This window comes from Coregonus lavaretus, assembly GCF_964263955.1.
Source record: "Coregonus lavaretus genome assembly, chromosome: 7".
NCBI lineage: Eukaryota > Metazoa > Chordata > Actinopteri > Salmoniformes > Salmonidae > Coregonus > Coregonus lavaretus.
The window spans coordinates 7757155-7778505 of record NC_139994.1 but is presented as its reverse complement, the minus strand read 5'-3'; the positions used below and the strand labels follow the sequence as shown (position 1 = coordinate 7778505).

The window sequence follows — 21351 nt, the reverse complement described above, 5'->3', positions numbered from 1 at the left end:
AAGGGCTGCATTTGGACATGACAGACACACGTGTGCAACTTTAAAGCCAAAAGTACAGCACTGTGGTCACATTGAAAGAACAGTAAAATCTCAGACTGATGGTTGATGACAAGAATCAAAGGAGACAATGTGGAGACGCGCACACACACACACACACACGAAACTGACTTTGACCCAAACAAAGGAGGTAAAGATGACAATCATTAGAATCTCAGGTCCTAGAATCTTAGTACACGGTGAAAGAGTCCACAGCCAAGTGTACAGTAGTTTTCCATAGCGTTCATATTTCCAGTTACCTTCCCTCCAATCAACTGAAGTGGAATGTCCAGGAGAATGTTAGCCTATCCAGTGAATGGAGACCAGGAAGTGCACGCCAGGAAGTAAAACATATTGGTCCATCATCATTCTGTCATTACTAAAACATGAGGGAATACATTGAGGTCACAACAGCAATTGAGACATTACCTCCATAATAGTTATACTTCTCATATTTATAGACATATACACTACCAGTCAAAAGTTTGGACACACCTACTCATTCCAGGGTTTTCCTTCCTTATTTAAAAAAAACTATTTTCTACATTGTAGAATTATAGTGAAGACATCAAAACTATGAAATAACAAATCATATAGTAACCAAAAAAGTGTTAAACAAATCAAAATATATTTTATATTTGAGAATCTTCAAAGTAGCCACCATTTGCCTTGATGGCAGCTTTGCACACTCTTGGCATTCTCTCAACCAGCTTCATGAGGTAGTCACCTGGAATGCATTTCAATTAACAGGCGTGCCTTCCTAAAAGTTATTTTTTGGAATTAATTTTCTCCTTAATGCGTTTGAGCCAATCAGTTGTGTTGTGACAAGGTAGGGGTGGTATACAGAAGATAGCCCTATTTGGTAAAAGACCAAGTCCATATTATGGCAAGAACAGCTCAAATAAGCAAAGAGAAATGACAGTCCATCATTACTTTAAGACATGAAGGTCAGTCAATACGGAAAATGTCAAGAACTTTGAAAGTTTCTTCAAGTTCGGTCGCAAAAACCATCAAGCGCTATGATGAAACTGGCTCTCATGAGGACTGCCACAGGAATGGAAGACCCAGAGTTACCTCTGCTGCAGAGGATAAGTTCATTAGAGTTACCAGCCTCAGAAATTGCAGCCCAAATAAATGCTTCACAGAGTTCAAGTAACAGACACATCTCAACATCAACTGTTCAGAAGAGACTGTGTGAATCAGGCCTTCATGGTCGAATTGCTGCAAAGAAACCTCTACTACAGGACACCAATAATAAGAAGAGACTTGCTTGGACCAAGAAACACGAGCAATGGACATTAGACCAGTGGAAATGTGTCCTTTGGTCTGGAGTCCAAATTGGAGATTTTTGGTTCCAACCGCCGTGTCTTTGTGAGACGCGGTGTGGGTGAACGGATGATCTCCGCATGTGTATTTCCCACCGTAAAGCATGGAGGATGAGTTGTTATGGTGTGTGGGTGCTTTGCTGGTGACACTGTCTGTGATTCATTTAGAATTCAAGTCACACTTAACCAGCATGGCTACCACAGCATTCTGCAGCGATACGCCATCCCATCTGGTTTGGGCTTAGTTGGACTATCATTTGTTTTTCAACAGGACAATGACCCAACACACCTCCAGGCTGTGTAAGGGCTATTTGACCAAGAAGGAGAGTGATGGAGTGCTGCATCAGATGACCTGGCCAAATAAATGCTTCACAGAGTTCAGGTAACAGACACATCTCAACATCAACTGTTTAGAGGAGACTGTGTGAATCAGGCCTGCATGGTCGAATTGCTGCAAAGAAACCACTACTAAAGTACACCAATAAGAAGAAGAGATTTGCTTGGGCCAAGAAACACAAGCAATAGACATTAGACCAGTGGAAATCTGTCCTTTGGTCTGATGAGTCCAAATTTGTGTCTTTGTGAGACGCGGTGTGGGTGAACGGATGATCTCTGCATGTGTAGTTCCCACCGTGAAGCATGGAGGAAGAGGTGTGATGGTGCTTTGCTGGTGACACTGTCTGTGATTTTTTTTTAAATTCATGGCACACTTAACCAGCATGCCTACCACAGCATTCTGCAGCGATACACCATCCCATCTGGTTTGCGCTTAGTGGGACTATCATTTGTTTTTCAACAGGACAATGACCCAACACACCTCCAGCTATTTGACCAAGAAGGAGAGTGATGGAGTGCTGCATCAGATGACCTGTCCTCCACAATCACCCGACCTCAACCCAATTGAGATGGTTTGGGATGAGTCGGACGGCAGAGTGAAGGAAAAGCAGCCAACAAGTGCTCAGCATATGTTGGAACTCCTTCAAGACTGTTGGAAAAGCATTCCAGGTGAAGCTGGTTGAGAGAATGCCAAGAGTGTGCAAAGCTGTCATCAAGGCAAAGGGTGGCTATTTGAAGAATCTCACATATAAAATATATTTTGATTTGTTTAACACTTTTTTGGTTACTACATGATTCCATATGTGTTATTTCATAGTTTTGATGTCTTCACTATTCTTCTACAATGTAGAAAATAGTAAAAATAAAAACCCTGGAATGAGTAGGTATGTCCAAACTTTTGACTGGTACTGTATATAGTATACATTCAGAATAATAAAGCCTTGTTAGTGCAGTCAAATTCAAACAATAGTGCTAATTATTTTTTTTAACGTCTGACGTCTTTTGCTGACAAGAGTTTGAGTCATACTGTACATTACATTTGAGTCATACTGTACATTACATTGGGCTGGAGGTGCTTCAAGACCTAACCACAGATCTAGGATCAGATTATCCAACCCCAAATCTTAACCTTAACCATTAGGAGGGAAAACGCAAAACTGACCATTAGTGTCTAGGGGCAACTTCATCCTACTCCCCTTCCCATCCCTAGATGTCACCTGTTTCTACCTGTGTCTACAGAGTGACTGGGAACAGAAATAGAAAGTGAAGTCTTGTAAAGTAGCTACTATTGACTGGCTGATTAATGCGGATGAATCCTACAGATGCTAAACACATGCAGTGATGATGATGATATCATCAACATGGGACAATACCAAAGAGCTCCAACTGTAGTTTAAGGCTCCAAACTTCTCACGCAAAGTATTTATTTTTGTAATTTCCCTAAACCGACAAACTCCCCCTTTTACAAAGTCATACACACACTCCTTGATGTTTTTGAAAGGTAGCATGTTCTCCTGGAAGTGTGTGAGGCCAGGGCTGGAGTTAATTCTATTTCAATTCAGAACATTAAAAGTGCAATTTACCCCCAATGATCTTTCACATCTTGAATTGGATGATTTGGAATCTCCCTTCTTGGTCCGAGTTAAATTTGAATTAAATCATCCCCAACCCCGATTTCAGCATATGTTCCTTTATTTATTTTTTTACATCCCTTAATCCAATCCAACCTTCCCTTTTACACACACACACTCCCCCAACCTCCCCGCTACTCCATGTTGTCGAAGTTCAGCACATGGCCGTCAAAGTGTGTGAGCACATGCTTCTCGAAGAGCTGCTGATGGCAGTCAAGGGGGAACTGCTCAGAGCACACGGGACACACCTTCCAGTGGCTCTCCACATGCTGCTCAAAGCTACGCTGCTCAAAGTGGGGCGGGAAGATCACCTCGCACAACGGACAGCGCTTGTGGACCTCACCACTGATTGGAGGGGAGAAAGACCATAGAAACGAGTGAAGCAGAGAGGGAGCAGAGAGGAGAGAGAGGGAGGAGAGAGGGAGCAGAGAGGAGAGAGAGAGGGAGCAGAGAGGGAGTAGAGAGAGGGAGGAGAGAGGGAGCAGAGAGGAGAGAGAGAGGGAGCAGAGAGGGAGTAGAGAGAGGGAGCAGAGAGGAGAAAGAGAGGGAGAGAGAGGGAGCAGAGAGGAGAGAGAGAGGGAGCAGAGGGGAGAGAGAGAGGGAGCAGAGAGGAGAGAGAGGGAGCAGAGAGGAGAGAGAGAGGGAGCAGAGGGGAGAGAGAGAGGGAGCAGAGGGGAGAGAGAGAGAGAGAGAGGAGAGAGAGAGGGAGCAGAGGGGAGAGAGAGAGATAGAGGGGAGAGAGAGGGAGCAGAGAGGAGAGAGAGAGGGAGCAGAGAGGGAGTAGAGAGAGGGAGCAGAGAGGAGAAAGAGGGAGGAGAGAGGGAGCAGAGAGGAGAGAGAGAGGGAGCAGAGAGGGAGTAGAGAGAGGGAGCAGAGAGGAGAAAGAGAGGGAGAGAGAGGGAGCAGAGAGGAGAGAGAGAGGGAGCAGAGGGGAGAGAGAGGGAGCAGAGAGGAGAGAGAGGGAGCAGAGAGGAGAGAGAGGGAGCAGAGGGGAGAGAGAGAGGGAGCAGAGGGGAGAGAGAGAGAGAGAGGGGAGAGAGAGGGAGCAGAGAGGAGAGAGAGAGGGAGAAGAGAGGGAGTAGAGAGAGGGAGCAGAGAGGAGAAAGAGGGAGGAGAGAGGGAGCAGAGAGGAGAGAGAGAGGGAGCAGAGAGGGAGTAGAGAGAGGGAGCAGAGAGGAGAAAGAGAGGGAGAGAGAGGGAGCAGAGAGGAGAGAGAGAGGGAGCAGAGGGGAGAGAGAGGGAGCAGAGAGGAGAGAGAGGGAGCAGAGAGGAGAGAGAGAGGGAGCAGAGGGGAGAGAGAGAGGGAGCAGAGGGGAGAGAGAGAGAGAGAGGGGAGAGAGAGGGAGCAGAGAGGAGAGAGAGAGGGAGCAGAGAGGGAGTAGAGAGAGGGAGCAGAGAGGAGAAAGAGGGAGGAGAGAGGGAGCAGAGAGGAGAGAGAGAGGGAGCAGAGAGGGAGTAGAGAGAGGGAGCAGAGAGGAGAAAGAGAGGGAGAGAGAGGGAGCAGAGAGGAGAGAGAGAGGGAGCAGAGGGGAGAGAGAGAGAGAGAGAGGGGAGAGAGAGGGAGCAGAGGGGAGAGAGAGAGAGAGAGAGGAGAGAGAGAGGGAGCAGAGGGGAGAGAGAGAGGGAGCAGAGGGGAGAGAGAGAGAGGGGAGAGAGAGGGAGAAGAGAGGAGAGAGAGGGAGCAGAGGGGAGAGAGAGGGAGCAGAGAGGAGAGAGAGGGAGCAGAGGGGAGAGAGAGAGGGAGCAGAGGGGAGAGAGAGAAGAGAGAGAGTATAGGGTTAGGTTTTGTGTGCGTTGGTAAAGCTGGGATAGTATTTTGTGTATAGTCTGTGTGAAGGGTCATATGTGTGTGTCACCTGGGGTCGAAACAGAAGCTGCCCCTGTTGGCGGTAAGTCTGCTGCTGGCCTGATGATTGCAGGCAGGCTGCTCCCCATCACCGACCTACAGTACAGAAACAAAAACACATACCATTACTGTATGCAACACATACACACACACACACACCTCCAGTAGAAACCATGGCTATCTGAACACTGATGGCTCTCTTCAAAGGTTAATAGTGCGTCAATAGAGCTAGAGAGGAGAGGCCATGATATCAGTGAAGAGGTTAATAGAGCTAGAGAGGAGAGGGCCATGATATCAGTGAAGAGGTTAATAGAGCTAGAGAGGAGAGGCCATGATATCAGTGAAGAGGTTAATAGAGCTAGAGAGGAGAGGGCCATGATATCAGTGAAGAGGTTAATAGAGCTAGAGAGGAGAGGCCATGATATCAGTGAAGAGGTTAATAGAGCTAGAGAGGAGAGGGCCATGATATCAGTGAAGAGGTTAATAGAGCTAGAGAGGAGAGGGCCATGATATCAGTGAAGAGGTTAATAGAGCTAGAGAGGAGAGGGCCATGATATCAGTGAAGAGGTTAATAGAGCTAGAGAGGAGAGGCCATGATATCAGTGAAGAGGTTAATAGAGCTAGAGAGGAGAGGGCCATGATATCAGTGAAGAGGTTAATAGAGCTAGAGAGGAGAGGGCCATGATATCAGTGAAGAGGTTAATAGAGCTAGAGAGGAGAGGGCCATGATATCAGTGAAGAGGTTAATAGAGCTAGAGAGGAGAGGGCCATGATATCAGTGAAGAGGTTAATAGAGCTAGAGAGGAGAGGGCCATGATATCAGTGAAGAGGTTAATAGAGCTAGAGAGGAGAGGGCCATGATATCAGTGAAGAGGTTAATAGAGCTAGAGAGGAGAGGGCCATGATATCAGTGAAGAGCAGGGTGTGTGTGTGTCTTTGTGTGTGATGCCCTCTCAATATACCCCAAAGACAGGGCTGAACATATCAAGACTGTTTCAAGGACAGCTTTTTTCCATCTACGTAACATTGCAAAAATCAGAAATTTTCTGTCCAAAAATGATGCAGAAAAATTAATACATGCATTTGTTACTTCTAGGTTAGACTACTGCAATGCTCTATTTTCCGGCTACCCGGATAAAGCACTAAATAAACTTCAGTTAGTGCTAAATACGGCTGCTAGAATCCTGACTAGAACCAAGAAATTTGATCATATTACTCCAGTGCTAGCTTCCCTACACTGGCTTCCTGTTAAGGCAAGGGCTGATTTCAAGGTTTTACTGTTAACCTATAAAGCGTTACATGGGCTTGCTCCTACCTATCTTTCCGAGTTGGTCCTGCCGTACATACCAATACGTACGCTACGGTCACAAGACGCAGGCCTCCTAATTGTCCCTAGAATTTCTAAGCAAACAGCGGGAGGCAGGGCTTTCTCCTATAGATCTCCATTTTTATGGAACAGTCTGCCTACCCATGTGAGAGACGCAGACTCGGTCTCAACCTTTAAGTCTTTACTGAAGACTTATCTCTTCAGTAGGTCATATGATTGAGTGTAGTCTGGCCCAGGAGTGTGAAGGTGAACGGAAAGGCTGGAGCAACGAACAGCCCTTGCTGTCTCTGCCAGGCCGGTTCCCCTCTCCACTGGGGTTCTCTGCCTCTAACCCTGTTGCAGGGGCTGAGTCACTGGCTTGCTGGTGCTCTTTCATGCCGTCCCTGGGAGGGGTGCGTCACTTGAGTGGGTTGAGTTACTGACGTGATCTTCCTGTTGGGTTGGCGCCCCCCTCTTGGTTTGTGCTGTGGTGGAGACCTCTGTGGGCTATACTCGGCCTTGTCTCAGGATTGTAAGTTGGTGGTTGGGGATATCCCTCTAGTGGTGCGGGGGCTGTGCTTTGGCGGAGTGGGTGGGGTTATATCCTTCCTGTTTGGCCCTGTCCGGGGGTTTCTTCGGATGGGGCCACAGTGTCTCCGGACCGCTCCTGTCTCAGCCTCCAGTATTTATGCTGCAGTAGTTTATGTGTCGGGGGGCTGGGGTTAGTTGGTTATACCTGGAGTACTTCTCCTGTCTTATCCAGTGTCCTGTGTGAATTTAAGTATGCTCTCTCTAATTCTCTCGTTCTCTCTTTCTCTCTGAGAACCTGAGCCCTAGGACCATACGTCAGGACTACCGGGCATGATGACACCTTGCTGTCCCCAGTCCGCCTGGCCTTGCTGCTATTCCAGTTTCAACTGTTCTGCCTGCGGCTACGAAACCCCTACCTGTCCCAGACCTGCTGTTTTCAACTCTTAATGATCGGCTATGAAAAGCCAACTGAGAGACCTGAGCCCTAGGACCATACGTCGGGACTACCGGCCGTGGTGACTCCTTGCTGTCCCCAGTCCGCCTGGCCTTGCTGCTATTCCAGTTTAAACTGTTCTGCCTGCGGTTATGGAACCCCTACCTGTCCCAGACCTGCTGTTTTAAACTCTTAATGATCGGCTATGAAAAGCCAACTGAGATTTATTCCTGATTATTATTTGACCATGCTTGTCACTTATGAACATTTTTGAACATCTTGGCATGGTTCTGTTATAATCTCCACCCGGCACAGCCAGAAGAGGACTGGCCACCCCTCATAGCCTGGTTCCTCTCTAGGTTTCTTCCTAGGTTTTGCCTTTCTAGGGAGTTTTTCCTAGCCACCGTGCTTCTACACCTGCATTACTAGCTGTTTGGGGTTTTAGGCTGGGTTTCTGTACAGCACTTCGAGATATTAGCTGATGTAAGAAGGGCTATATAAAATAAAATTGATTGATTGATTGATCCCAATTAGGGAGGAGGATGAAGTCACCCCTATACATTGATCTAAGTCAGTTTTGCGTTTCCCTCCCTAATGCTTGAGGTCAGGATTTGGGGAGGATGTGTGTGTGTGTGTGTGTGTGTGTGTGAACTCACGTTGCGTGGCTCCTCGGGGGAGTGTTCCAGTCCGTCGGGGGGGCTCATGCTTCGTGAGGAGGAGGGCTGGATGCAGACCACCTCTCTATCCCAGTCTGCACCTGCACACGGGGTCGGGGGGGTGGCCGGAGGGGCGCACGCACCAGGGGCCTCGGGAGGGGGGCGCAGCATCTGCTCCGGGGACAGGGCACCATCTGCCCCGTCTGGACAAAACACAACAACACAGGAAACAGGAAGTGTTTAAGAGTGTGTGTGCAGAAGAGAGGGAGAGATGGATACCAAGAGAGACAGACAGGGCTGAAATGTATGCTGTAGCGTTAAGATTTCCATTCACTGGAACTAAGGGGTCTAGCCCGAACCATGAAAAACAGCCCCAGACCATTATTCCTCCTTCACCAAACTTTACAGTTGGCACTATGCATTCGGGCAGGTAGCGTTCTCCTGGCATTCGCCAAACCCAGAGTTGTTCGTCGGACTGCCAGATGGTGAAGTGTGATTCATCACTCCAGAGAACGCGTTTCCACTGCTCCAGAGTCCAATGGCGCTGAGCTTTACACCACTCCAGCCAATGCTTGGCATTGCGCATGGTGATCTTAGGCTTGTGTGCGGCTGTTCGGCCATGGAAACCCATTGCATGAAGCTCCCGATGAACAGCTCTTGTGCTGACGTTGCTTCCAGAGGCAGTTTGGAACTCGTAGTGAGTGTTGCAACCGAGGACAGACGACTTTTACGCGCTACGCGCTTCAGCACTCGGCGGTCCTTTTCTGTGAGCTTGTGTGGCCTACCACTTTGCGGCTGAGCTGTTGTTGCTCCTAGACGTTTCCACTTCACAACAACAGCCCTTACAGTTGACCAGGGCAGCTCTAGCAGGGCAGAAATTTGACAAACTGACTTGTGGAAAAGGTGCCACGTTGAAAGTCACTGAGCTCTTCAGTACGGGCCATTCTACTGCCAGTGTTTGTCTATGGAGAGTGCATGGCTGTGTGCTCGATTTTATACACCTGTCAGCAACGGGTGTGGCTGAACTAGCCGAATCCGCTAATTTGAACGGGTGTCCACATACTTTGAAGGGGTGTCCACATACTAGTGTAGTTGGGGAGGTCTCACCTCGTGTGTTGTCGGTGGAATAGGGGTTCCCGTACTGCAGCTCTGCAGGTCTCTGGGGTACCAGGGGGGGTGGGGAGGGGTCCTGGGGGTAGGGCAGGGGGTAGCGCAGCACCACAGGCTGTTTGACCTCTGACCCCTGACCATCAGCCTCCTGATCCCTCTGTCGGCCCTGACACCGCTGCAGCTCCTGGCATAGGGACAAGATGGCCAGTGAGGACAACTTAAAACAAAACACATGATTGGAAAAGATATTAGCACCGAATAAAACCAAGAAAACCAGGTAATCAGACTGTGCTTATCTTTTCCATCATTTGGGGTTTGATTGTTTGATTGAATTATTGAGGATAAAAACAGTCTTTAGGCTTATTTCCATTGAGGTCCTCATTTTGCAGCAACAAAACCAATGTCAAGGGGCATGATTTCACCTTGACATTACCTTAATTGAAACAATAACAAAGGGTCACCTCGCCTCGGTTTTGGTAAACAGCTGAGGGATGGGCCTGGAGAAATGGTACCACTCTCAAATTCATAGACAGAGCTATGGATGCAAGGACTGACCATCCATATCGAAATTATAGTTTTAACCATGTTTTGAGGCTATACAGTGTTTGTTTCCATTTACATTGTTAACAAACATTGGAGTAAAACAAGCCTGTGTGTTGGGTTTTGATGGGGTTCGACAGTTGAACTAAACTCATGAGGCATTTATAAGTGAATCAATGGGTATATATCATTAATTTATAAGTCCAATATGGATGTAGCAACTAGGGATTCTAGCTTTAACCCATTACAGTCTACGCCCTGTCTGTTGGCAGTTCAGCTGTACCGAGTTCAGACGAGTCCCAAGACACTTGTGAGGGTTGTAGAGCAAAACGGAGCACGCCATCGTGTTTGTGAGAGTCTCATCCTTCCATAGAGGGGTCATAATAGTTTGTGCCAAACCGTTCAGACAATTTTGTGAGAAGATCGATTTTCGGGATGTCTCATGGTCTGACGAACACCTCTCTAGCTCTGTCACCTTTCACCGCAGATGCAGAAGTAAAACATTGGCGGATGCAGTTGATTGAGACTAAAATATATCTGTACCTTAAACTGACAGATTTATGGGGGCACGGACATCGACTCTAGGGGTTAAAGTCTGGACAAATCTGACAAACTTTAAGTTATGAGTGAAATGTCCCTTTAGGCTAGGCAACAATCATAGATATACAGTAGATCTGCACTATATCTATAGATATGTATACGTCTATGGCCCTGGACTAGGTACCACTGGAGCAGGACCTGGATGACATACCTATGGCCAGTCTGAAATCTCCTATCCTCTACACCTAGACACCTCTCCTATATCTGAAATGATCCATTGGAGCTTATTTCAGATGGTATATTTAAGTAATAAGGCGCGAGGGGGTGTGGTATATGGCCAATACTACGGCTAAGGGCTGTTCTTATGCATGATGCAACACGGAGTCCCTGGACACAGCCCTTAGCCGTGGTATATTGGCCATATACCACAAACTCCCGAGGTGCCTTATTGCTATTATAAACTGGTTACCAACGTAATTAGAGCAGTAAAAATAAATGTTTTGTCATACCCATGGTATTCAGTCTGATATACCACAGCAGTCAGACAATCAGCATTCAGGGCTCGAACCACCCAGTTTTTTTATTTTATTTATTTATTTAACCTTTATTTAACTAGGCAAGTCAGTTAAGAACAAATTCTTATTTACAATGACGGCCTACACCGGCCAAACCCGGACGACGCTGGGCCAATTGTGTGCCACCCTATGGGACTCCCAATCACGGCCGGAATCGAACCAGGGGGTCTGTAGTGACGCCTCAAGCCCTAAGATGCAGTGCCTTAGACCACTGCGCCACTCGGGAGCCCATCATTAAGATTAGGAGCAACTTCACGGTTTTCTTCCTTAGAACTCCAAGCAGTTCTACCTGCAGTTCAATCTGAAGTCAACTGTTATAATAATCTGCTCATTACTGTTAGAGGTGTCAAAACTCCAGCCCACATAGCTCTCGCATGCTTGCTAAAGGTGCTCGCCCTCTCCCTCTCTCTCTTTCCTTTCTTTCTCCTTCCCCCTCTTTTTTCCACCTTAATTAGTGCAGGGCTATCCAGTTTAACATTTAAAAGAGGGTGATCACGGGGTGAAACAGACACGGAGGATGGCATTTGCACCATTTAATGGTTAGTGTATCATGGCAGTACAGTGCAGAGTGTATCATTAGTTGGAATCTAGAAATTGGGGGAGAGGGAGGAAGCTATAGAACTAGTAGTAGGTTGGTAAATTCAGTGCTTTTGGTAGTAGGCTTATAACAGCTTGTATCAGCTAAACTCTCGCAGGCTTCAGTAGTAGCTCTATGGAAGCACTTAATAACAACTCAAACATATGACAGCTCATGGCTCCTGTGTTATGATGTTTTAACAGCTGTGTACTGTAACTGATGCTATAGAGCTGTATGAATGTTCATAGTACCTCCTTGAGTTGGTTCTTCTCTCTGAGGGCCTGAGCCAGACTCTCCTTCAGCTCTGTCACCTCCATGGCCCTCTCTACCATCTGGATCTACACAGAGGAAACATCAGACAAACATCAGATAAAACATCAAACATTAGAAAAACATTGTACCCATTGGCCACAAGTGAAAGAGAACTTACAGATGTAGCCTTTAATGAGGAACCATTATAAGTCATCATGTATACAGTGGGGAAAACAAGTATTTAGCCATAATTTGCAAATAAATTCATTAAAAATCCTACAATGTGATTTTCTGGAGAAAAAAATCTCAATTTGTCTGTCATAGTTGACGTGTACCTATGATGAAAATTACAGGCCTCTCTCATCTTTTTAAGTGGGAGAACTTGCACAATTGGTGGCTGACTAAATACTTTTTTCCCCCACTGTATACAATCCCAGACATAACCTACTCTAGTGCACTGGGGGTGAATATAAATCACACACTTGTCCCTCTCTCCCCCCCTTCATCCATCCATCCATCTACAGTGCCTTCAGAAAGTATTCACACCCCTTAACTTTTCTACATTTTGTTGTGTTACAAAGTGGGATTAAAATTGTTTTTTATTTTTTATTTTATTTTAATAATCTACACAAAATACTCTAATGTCAAAGTGGAAGAAAAATTCTAACATTTTGTAAAAATGTATGGAAAATAAAACAGTAATATATCTTGATTAGATAAGTATTCAACCCCCTGAGTCAATTCATGTTAGAATCACCTTTGGCAGCCATTACAGCTGTGAGCTTTCTGGGTAAGTCTCTAAGACCTTTGCACATCTGTATTGTACAATAATTGCACATTATTCTTTTTTTAATTATTCAAGCTCTGTCAAGTTGGTTGTTGATCATTACTAGATGGCCATTTTCAAGTCTTGCCATAGATTTTGAAGCTGATTTAAGTCAAAACTGTAAAAACGCCACTCAGGAACATTCAATGTCGTCTTGGTAAGCAACTCCAGTGTATATTTTGCCTCATGTTTTAGGTTATTGTCCTGCTGAAAGGTGAATTTGTCTCCCAGTGTCTGTTCGAAGGCAGACTGAACCAGGTTATCTTCCATGTTTTGGAATATTTTTATTCTGTACAGGCTTCCTTCTTTTCACTCTGTCATTTAGGTTAGTATTGTTGAGTAACTACAATGTTATTGATCCATCGTCAGTTTTCTCCTATCAACTGTAGCTGTTTTAAAGTCACCATTGGCCTCATGGTGAAATCCCTGAGCAGTTTCCCTTCTCTACGGCAACTGAGTTATGAAGGACACCTGTATATTTGTAGTGACTGGGTGTATTGATACACCATAATAATAACTTCACAATACTCAAAGGGATATATTCAATGTCTGCTTTTAAACATTTTACCCATCTACCAATAGGTGCCCTTCTTTGCGAGGCATCGGAAAACCTCCCTGGTCGTTGTGGTTGAATCTGTGTTTGAAATTCACTGCTCGACCAAGGGACCTTTCAGATAATTATATGTGTTGGGTACAGAGATGAGGTAGTCCATGCAACTTATTATGTGACTTGTTAAGCACATTTTTACTCCTGAACTTATTTAGGCTTGCCATAACAAAGTGGTTGAATTCGTATTGACTCAAGACATTTCAGCTTTTCATTTTTAATAGATAATTCTAAAAACATAATTCCACTTTGACATTATGGGGTATTGTGTGTAGGCCAGTGACACAAAATCTAAATGTAATCAATTTTAAATTCAGGCTGTAATGTAAGAAAATGGGGGAAAAGTTTAGGGGTCTAAATACTTTCCGAATGCATTCATAAAATATTCACACCCCTTCGCTTTTTTGTTTTTTTGTTTTATCATACTACACACAATACCCCATAATGACAAAGTGAAAACAGGTTTTTAGAATTTTTTGCTAATGTATTAAAAAGAAAAAACAGAAATACCTTATTTACATAAGTATTCAGACCCTTTGCTATGAGACTCGAAATTGAGCTAGGTGCATCCTGTTTCCATTGATCATCCTTAAGATGTTTCTACAACTTGATTGGAGTCCACCTGTGGTAAATTCAATTGATTGGACATGAATTGGAAAGGCACACACCTGTCTATATAAGGTCCAACAGTGCATGTCAGCAAAAACCAAGCCATGAGGTCAAAGGAATTGTCCGTAGAGCTCCGAGACAGGATTGTGTCGAGGCACAGATCTGGGGAAGGGTACCAAAACATTTCTGCAGCATTGAAGGTCCCCAAGAACACAGTGACCTCTATCATTCTTAAATGGAAGAAGTTTGGAACCACCAAGACTCTTCCTAGAGCTGGCCGCCCGGCCAAACTGAGCAATCGGGGGGGAAAGGGCCTTGGTCAGGGAGGTGACCAAGAACCCGATGTTCACTCTGACAGAACTCCAGAGTTCCTCTGTGGAGATGGGGTACCCTTCCAGAAGGACAACCATCTCTGCAGCACTCCACCAATCAGGCCTTTATGGTAAAGTGGCCAGACGGAAGCCACTCCTCAGTAAAATGCACGACAGCCTGCTTGGAGTTTGCCAAAAGGCACCTAAAGGACTCTCAGATGCCAAGCGTCACATCTGGAAGAAACCTGGCACCATCCCTACGGTGAAGCATGGTGGTGGCAGCATCATGCTGTGGGGATGTTTTTCAGCGGCAGGGACTGGGAGACTAGTCAGGATCGAGGGAAAGATGAACGGAGTAAAATACATCCTTGATGAAAACCTGCTCCGGAGCGCTCAGGACCTCAGACTGGGACGAAAGTTCACCTTTCAACAGGACAACGACACTAAGCACACAGCCAAGATAATGCAGGAGTGGCTTCAGGACAAGTCTCTGAATGTCCTTGAGTGGTCCAGCCAGAGCCCGGACTTGAACCCTATCGAACATCTCTGGAGATACCTGAAAATAGCTGTGCAGCGACTCTCCCCATCCAACCTGACAGAACTTGAGAGGATCTGCAGAGAAGAATGGGGGAAACTCCCCAAATACAGGTGTGCCAAGCTTTTAGCGTCATACCCAAGAAGACTCGATGCTGTAATCGCTGCCAAAGGTGCTTCAACAAAGTATTCAGTAAAGGGTCTGAATACTTACGTATTTCTAAAAACCTGTTTTTTCTTTGTCATTATGGGGTATTTGTGTAGATTGATGAGGGGAAAAAACGATTTAATCCATTTTAGAATAAGGCTGTAACGTAACAAAATGTGGAAAAAGTAAAGGGGTCTGAATAGTTTCCGAATGTCCTGTATGTATGTATAAGGGTTTCTGTTAACCGGTAATAGCCGGCTTTTGACCCAAAACTTATAATAGAAAAGCCGATAAATAAAATTGGTGCTGGATTGGCTGGGAGAAGAAAAAATCCCATTGCGAAATAATGCTTTTTAGCCTATTCATGGATGGAAATACCAGTCGATGGAAATACATTTGACTGGTCATGCTTATCGGTCTATAGGTTCATTTGCATAATTTAGTGGAAATAAATTGGAGCGTGTGTACAGTATATTGGTTATGTATCTTATTCATCACACACGTACAGCATACAGATACCGAAAATCATTCAGACAGCAGGAGAGCTGCTGCTACAGCATCTCAAACAGTAAATGCACAGGCAACGGAAGGCAGATCTCCCCTCTTTCTAAATGTCTAACGGATATTTTCATCTCTGTCACATGAAACCACTCGCATGTGCAGTGTCCTTTTGACAAAGGTGTTTTCCCTCTAATTACATTATGGAACAAACATTTGTGGGTAGACTACTGCCTTGTGCACATTGCTGCACTAATAATTTTAAGAAATAATAGTTTATCAACATTTTAAGATAAATGTTCTGATCTGTTGCATCAGACTCATTGCTTTTTAAAGTTTTTTTTATGTAGCCTAGGCCTACTGGTTGTATGATTTTGGGATCTACCGTCCCACAACTGTCCCAGAGTCTGTTCGGAGTAGGCTATTTCTTTCTCGACAAGCTGACCAATAGAATAGGTAAACTTTTCTACTATAGTAGATTAACATAGGGTAGTGATTTTGCTGTTCGTTACTCGTCTTGTTGGCTGAGGAAAAGTAAATGTGGACAGTTATTCTAAGATCTTCAAAGTGCGCACAAGCCTAAGATCACCATGCGCAATGCCAAGTGTTGGCTGGAGTGATGTCCTCTGGAGCAGTGGAAACGCGTTCTATGGAGTGATGAATCACGCTTCGGAGACCGGGGCAGCTCTAGCCAGGCCTAAGCGCCCAACATCAGTGCCTGACCTTACTAATGCTCTTGTGGCTGAATGGAATCAAGTCCCCGCAGCAATGTTCCAACATCTAGTGGAAAGCCTTCCCAGAAGAGTGGAGGCTGTTATAGCAGCAAAGGGGGGACCAACTCCAAATTAATGGCCATGATTTTGGAATGAGATGTTCGACGAGCAGGTGTCCACATGAAAAAAAGATTGTGGGGGGTGTTTTGTTAGACTTCAGTGCGGCTTTTGACATTATCGATCATAGTCTGTTGCTGGAAAAAACATATGTGTTATGGCTTTACACCCCCTACTATATTGTGGATAAAGAGTTACCTGTCTAACAGAACACAGAGGGTGTCCTTTAATGGAAGCCTCTCCAACATAATCCAGGTATAATCAGGAATTCCCCAGGCCAGCCGTCTAGGCCCCTTACTTTTTAAAATCTTTACTAACGACATGCCACTGGCTTTGAGTAAAGCCAGTGTGTCTATGTATGCGGATGACTCAACACTATACCCATCAGCTACCACAGCAACACTGAACAAAGAGCTGCAGTTAGTTTCAGAATGGATCTCACAGAGATCAAACACACACACACACCTCACTGACTCTGACAGAAGTACACACTCACTCATGCGAAACACACACTTGCTTGTGCACAGACACACACACCCTGAGTCAGTCCAGAGGAATAAGTGGACCAGAGGAGGAAGATAATTGACTGAGCTGACCTCACAGGGCTGACCTAGACACAACCTTATCTGCCTGGCAGAGAGACTGGGTGTGTTTGTGTGCCAGAATGTGTGTGTGTGGGTGTGTACAACTATTGTTCTTAAATGTGAGCATGACCATGTATGTATGTATGTGTGTGTGTGTGTATAGTGTGTGTATGCATTGATGACTCACCCTGAATCGCTCCTCCTCATTGGCCAGTCTCTGTTTAAGTGTCTCGTTGATAGCACACTGCTCCGCCCACTTCTCCTCCATCCTCGCCAGCTCCTCCTCCACCGAACGAGTCTGTTCTTTCTCTACCTCCTCCGCACTCCTCCCCTCATCCCCCTCTACCTCCTCCGCACTCCTCCCCTCATCCCCCTCTACCTCCTCCGCACTCCTCCCCTCATCCCCCTCTACCTCCTCCACACTCCTCCCCTCATCCCCCTCTACCTCCCCCACACTCCTCCCCTCATCCCCCTCTACACTCCTCTCATCCACCTCTTCAGCACTCTTCCTCTCATTCTCCACCTCCACCCAACTCTCCATCTTCATGCACTCCTCTCCTCCACTCCTGTCCTCCTTCCTCTCCTCTCCTCCACTCCTGTCCTCCTTCCTCTCCTCTCCTCCACTCCTGTCCTCCTTCCTCTCCTCTCCTCCACTCCTGTCCTCCTTCCTCTCCTCTCCTCCACTCCTGTCCTCCTTCCTCTCCTCTCCTCCACTCCTGTCCTCCTTCCTCTCCTCTCCTCCACTCCTGTCCTCCTTCCTCTCCTCTCCTCCACTCCTGTCCTCCTTCCTCTCCTCTTCTTTCTCTTTCTCCCCTCCCCTCACTTCCTTTTCTATCTCTTCCCCATTTATCCCCGTCCACTCTTTCTCCCCAGCTCTCATGGTCTCCATGCCTGAGAATGTGTTGGTGTGTGCGTCAGTGTGTGCGTGTTCCCTGTTTTTGTCACGCCGGTTAGGGACAACAGGCCTCTCAGTGTCTCCTCTCAGCACAGTTGCAGACAGATTGCCTGTAAACATACACATATTACAGGATTTAGTATTAAAGAGATAAGCGTGTGTGTGTGTTTGTGTGTCTGTGTGTGTGTATATACCTGCTCTAGGTGACTCTGGACTGGGTGTCAGTGGCTCCTGGGTCGTCTCAGTGGCAGCGTTTCTCTTTGACTCCTACAAACATGAGAGGAAACTAGTTGAATCAATCTGTGGACATAAGACTCACAAGGCTGTACCCTATTCCTAATCTCTGTCAATTTAGAATAATTTGGTCCGCTGCGTGATTCATTTCTGTGTTCATACGTGTTGTAAATGGAGAGTTCCGGCAAAACGGTAGTCTCCACCCAAAGCCCACTCTGGACTACTGCAACTCTGTTGGCTGGGCTCCCCGCTTGTGCCATCAAACCCCTGCAACTTATCCAGAACGCTGCAGCCTGCCTGGTGTTCAACCTTCCCATGTCACCCCACTCCTCCACACTCTCCACTGGCTTCTGGTCGAAGCTCGCATCCACTACAAGACCATGGTATTTGCCTACAGAGCAGCAAGAGGAACTGCCCCTTCCTACCTCCAGGCTATGCTCAAACCCTACACCTCAACCCAAGCACTTTGTTCTGCCACCTCTGGTCTCTTGGCCCTCCCACCCTTGCGGGAGGGAAGCTCCCACTCAGCCCAGTCAAAGCTCTTCTCTGTCCTGGCACCCCAATTGTGGAATCAGCTTCCCCCTGAAGCTAGGACAGCAGAGTCCCTGCCCACCTTCGCACCCCTCCTCACCCCTACCCCGAGAAAATAACTTACTAGCTCGGACTTTGCTGATAACTACTTTATTAAAAGGGGAAATGTTATTTCTATGACTGTGATATGTGGTTGTCCCACCTAAATATCTTAAGATGAATGCACTAACTGTAAGTCGCTCCGGATAACAGCGTCTCCTAAATGACTCAAATGTAAACAATGTCAAATGTACCACAAGATGGCACTGCGACGATGTGATGTGGTATAGTACAGTATTGTAGACAGACAGAAAGACAGACAGACTCACCCCCTGGGCCTCGCTGAGCTTGGCCACCTGCCTGCGGAGCCGCTGACACTCCCTGTACTTCTCCTTGTAGTGCTCAGCGGCCATGTGGAGACGCAGCTTCAGCTCCTCCACCTCTCTCTGTAGCTCAGCCTCCGCCTCAGATACCACACACCCCCCCTCACTGGAGGTCCCCACACCCTGGGGGAGGGAGGGAGAGTTAGGGGGATAGAGGGGGAGGGTGGAGCGGACAGAGGGAGGAGGGGGAGGGTGGAGCGGACAGAGGGAGGTGGGGGAGGGAGAGTTAGGGGGATAGAGGGGGAGGGTGGAGCGGACAGAGGGAGGAGGGGGAGGGGGAGTTAGGTGGATAGAGGGGGAGGGTGGAGCGGACAGAGGGAGGAGGGGGAGGGTGGAGCGTACAGAGGGAGGAGGGGGTGGGTGGAGCGGACAGAGGGAGGTGGGGGAGGGAGAGTTAGGGGGATAGAGGGGGAGGGTGGAGCGGACAGAAGGAAGGGGAGGGGGTTAGTGGGATAGAGGGGGAGGGTGGAGCGGACAGAGGGAGGAGGAGGAGGGTGGAGCGGACAGAGGGAGGTGGGGGAGGGAGAGTTAGGGGGATAGAGGGGGAGGGTGGAGCGGACAGAGGGAGGAGGAGGAGGGTGGAGCGGACAGAGGGAGGTGGGGGAGGGAGAGTTAGGGGGATAGAGGGGGAGGGTGGAGCAGACAAAAGGAGGGGGAGGGAGTTAGGGGGATAGAGGGGGAGGGGGTTGGGGGAGTAGTTCAGCACAAAGAGATAATTCAGTGCTGGAATTCCGTTGCTAAACTTGTTTACAGCATACAGTGGGGAAAAAAGTATTTAGTCAGCCACCAATTGTGCAAATTCTCCCACTTAAAAAGATGAGAGAGGCCTGTAATTTTCATCATAGGTACACGTCAACTATGACAGACAAAATTAGGAAAAAAAATCCAGAAAATCACATTGTAGGATTTTTTATTAATTTATTTGCAAATTATGGTGGAAAATAAGTATTTGGTCAATAAAAAAAGTTTCTCAATACTTTGTTATATACCCTTTGTTGGCAATGACACAGGTCAAACATTTTCTGTAAGTCTTCACAAGGTTTTCACACACTGTTGCTGGTATTTTGGCCCATTCCTCCATGCAGATCTCCTCTAGAGCAGTGATGTTTTGGGGCTATCGCTGGGCAACACGGACTTTCAACTCCCTCCAAAGATTTTCTATGGGGTTGAGAACTGGAGACTGGCTAGGCCACTCCAGGACCTTGAAATGCTTCTTACGAAGCCACTCCTTCGTTGCCCGGGCGGTGTGTTTGGGATCATTGTCATGCTGAAAGACCCAGCCACGTTTCATCTTCAATGCCCTTGCTGATGGAAGGAGGTTTTCACTCAAAATCTCACGATACATGGCCCCATTAATTCTTTCCTTTACACGGATCAGTCGTCCTGGTCCCTTTGCAGAAAAACAGCCCCAAAGCATGATGTTTCCACCCCCATGCTTCACAGTAGGTATGGTGTTCTTTGGATGCAACTCAGCATTCTTTGTCCTCCAAACAGGACGAGTTGAGTTTTTACCAAAAAGTTATATTTTGGTTTCATCTGACCATATGACATTCTCCCAATCCTCTTCTGGATCATCCAAATGCACTCTAGCAAACTTCAGACGGGCCTGGACATGTACTGGCTTAAGCAGGGGGACACATCTGTCACTGCAGGATTTGAGTCCCTGGCGGCGTAGTGTGTTACTGATGGTAGGCTTTGTTACTTTGGTCCCAGCTCTCTGCAGGTCATTCACTAGGTCACCCCGTGTGGTTCTGGGATTTTTGCTCACCGTTCTTGTGATCATTTTGACCCCACGGGGTGAGATCCTGCGTGGAGCCCCAGATCGAGGGAGATTATCAGTATGTCTTCCATTTCCTAATAATTGCTCCCACAGTTGATTTCTTCAAACCAAGCTGCTTACCTATTGCAGATTCAGTCTTCCCAGCCTGGTGCAGGTCTACAATTTTGTTTCTGGTGTCCTTTGACAGCTCTTTGGTCTTGGCCATAGTGGAGTTTGGAGTGTGACTGTTTGAGGTTGTGGACAGGTGTCTTTTATACTGATAACAAGTTCAAACAGGTGCCATTAATACAGGTAATGAGTGGAGGACAGAGGAGCCTCTTAAAGAAGAAGTTACAGGTCTGTGAGAGCCAGAAATCTTGCTTGTTTGTAGGTGACCAAAGACTTATTTCTACCATAATTTGCAAATAAATTCATAAAAAATCCTACAATGTGACTTTCTGGATTTCTTTCTCTCAATTTGTCTGTCATAGTTGACATGTACCTATGATGAAAATGACAGGCCTCTCTCATCTTTTTAAGTGGGAGAACTTGCACAATTGGTGGCTGACTAAATACTTTTCTTCCCCACTGTATAGCAGTTCTAAATTAATCTTCTATTTCAAAATTGTTTAAACTAAGAAAGATAAAACCTTGAGAGTAATCATCCAAAGTTCAAGCCTGAAGCTACTTACTGGTCCAACCGTATGAACGTCTCTGTGGAAATCTATGGTCAGAAATCCTTTAAGAAATGAGGAGATGGTAATCCCCCTGACCAATGAATAGGGGAATGTTTAACGCCCCGCCCAGCAGACTGTTGACCAATCGCGTTCATGTTGTCATGCTGCATCACTCCATTGCTAACCTAATAA

At 46.5% G+C, this 21351-nt stretch overlaps 1 pseudogene across 1 annotated transcript in view; it reads right to left on the bottom strand.

Moving 5' to 3' along the window:
- Window positions 1-3387: 3387 nt before the first annotated feature.
- LOC311131862 (tax1-binding protein 1 homolog B-like) overlaps window positions 3388-21351 on the bottom strand; it is a 34717-nt pseudogene continuing 16753 nt past the window's right edge. Inside the window, exons 9-16 of the transcript XR_014615355.1 lie at window positions 18670-18846; window positions 17731-17803; window positions 16829-17646; window positions 11694-11780; window positions 9208-9394; window positions 8101-8303; window positions 5185-5270; window positions 3388-3673 (exon numbers count right to left, since the gene is read on the bottom strand). The product of XR_014615355.1 is annotated as a tax1-binding protein 1 homolog B-like (transcript). The remainder of the gene's footprint in view (window positions 3674-5184; window positions 5271-8100; window positions 8304-9207; window positions 9395-11693; window positions 11781-16828; window positions 17647-17730; window positions 17804-18669; window positions 18847-21351) is intronic.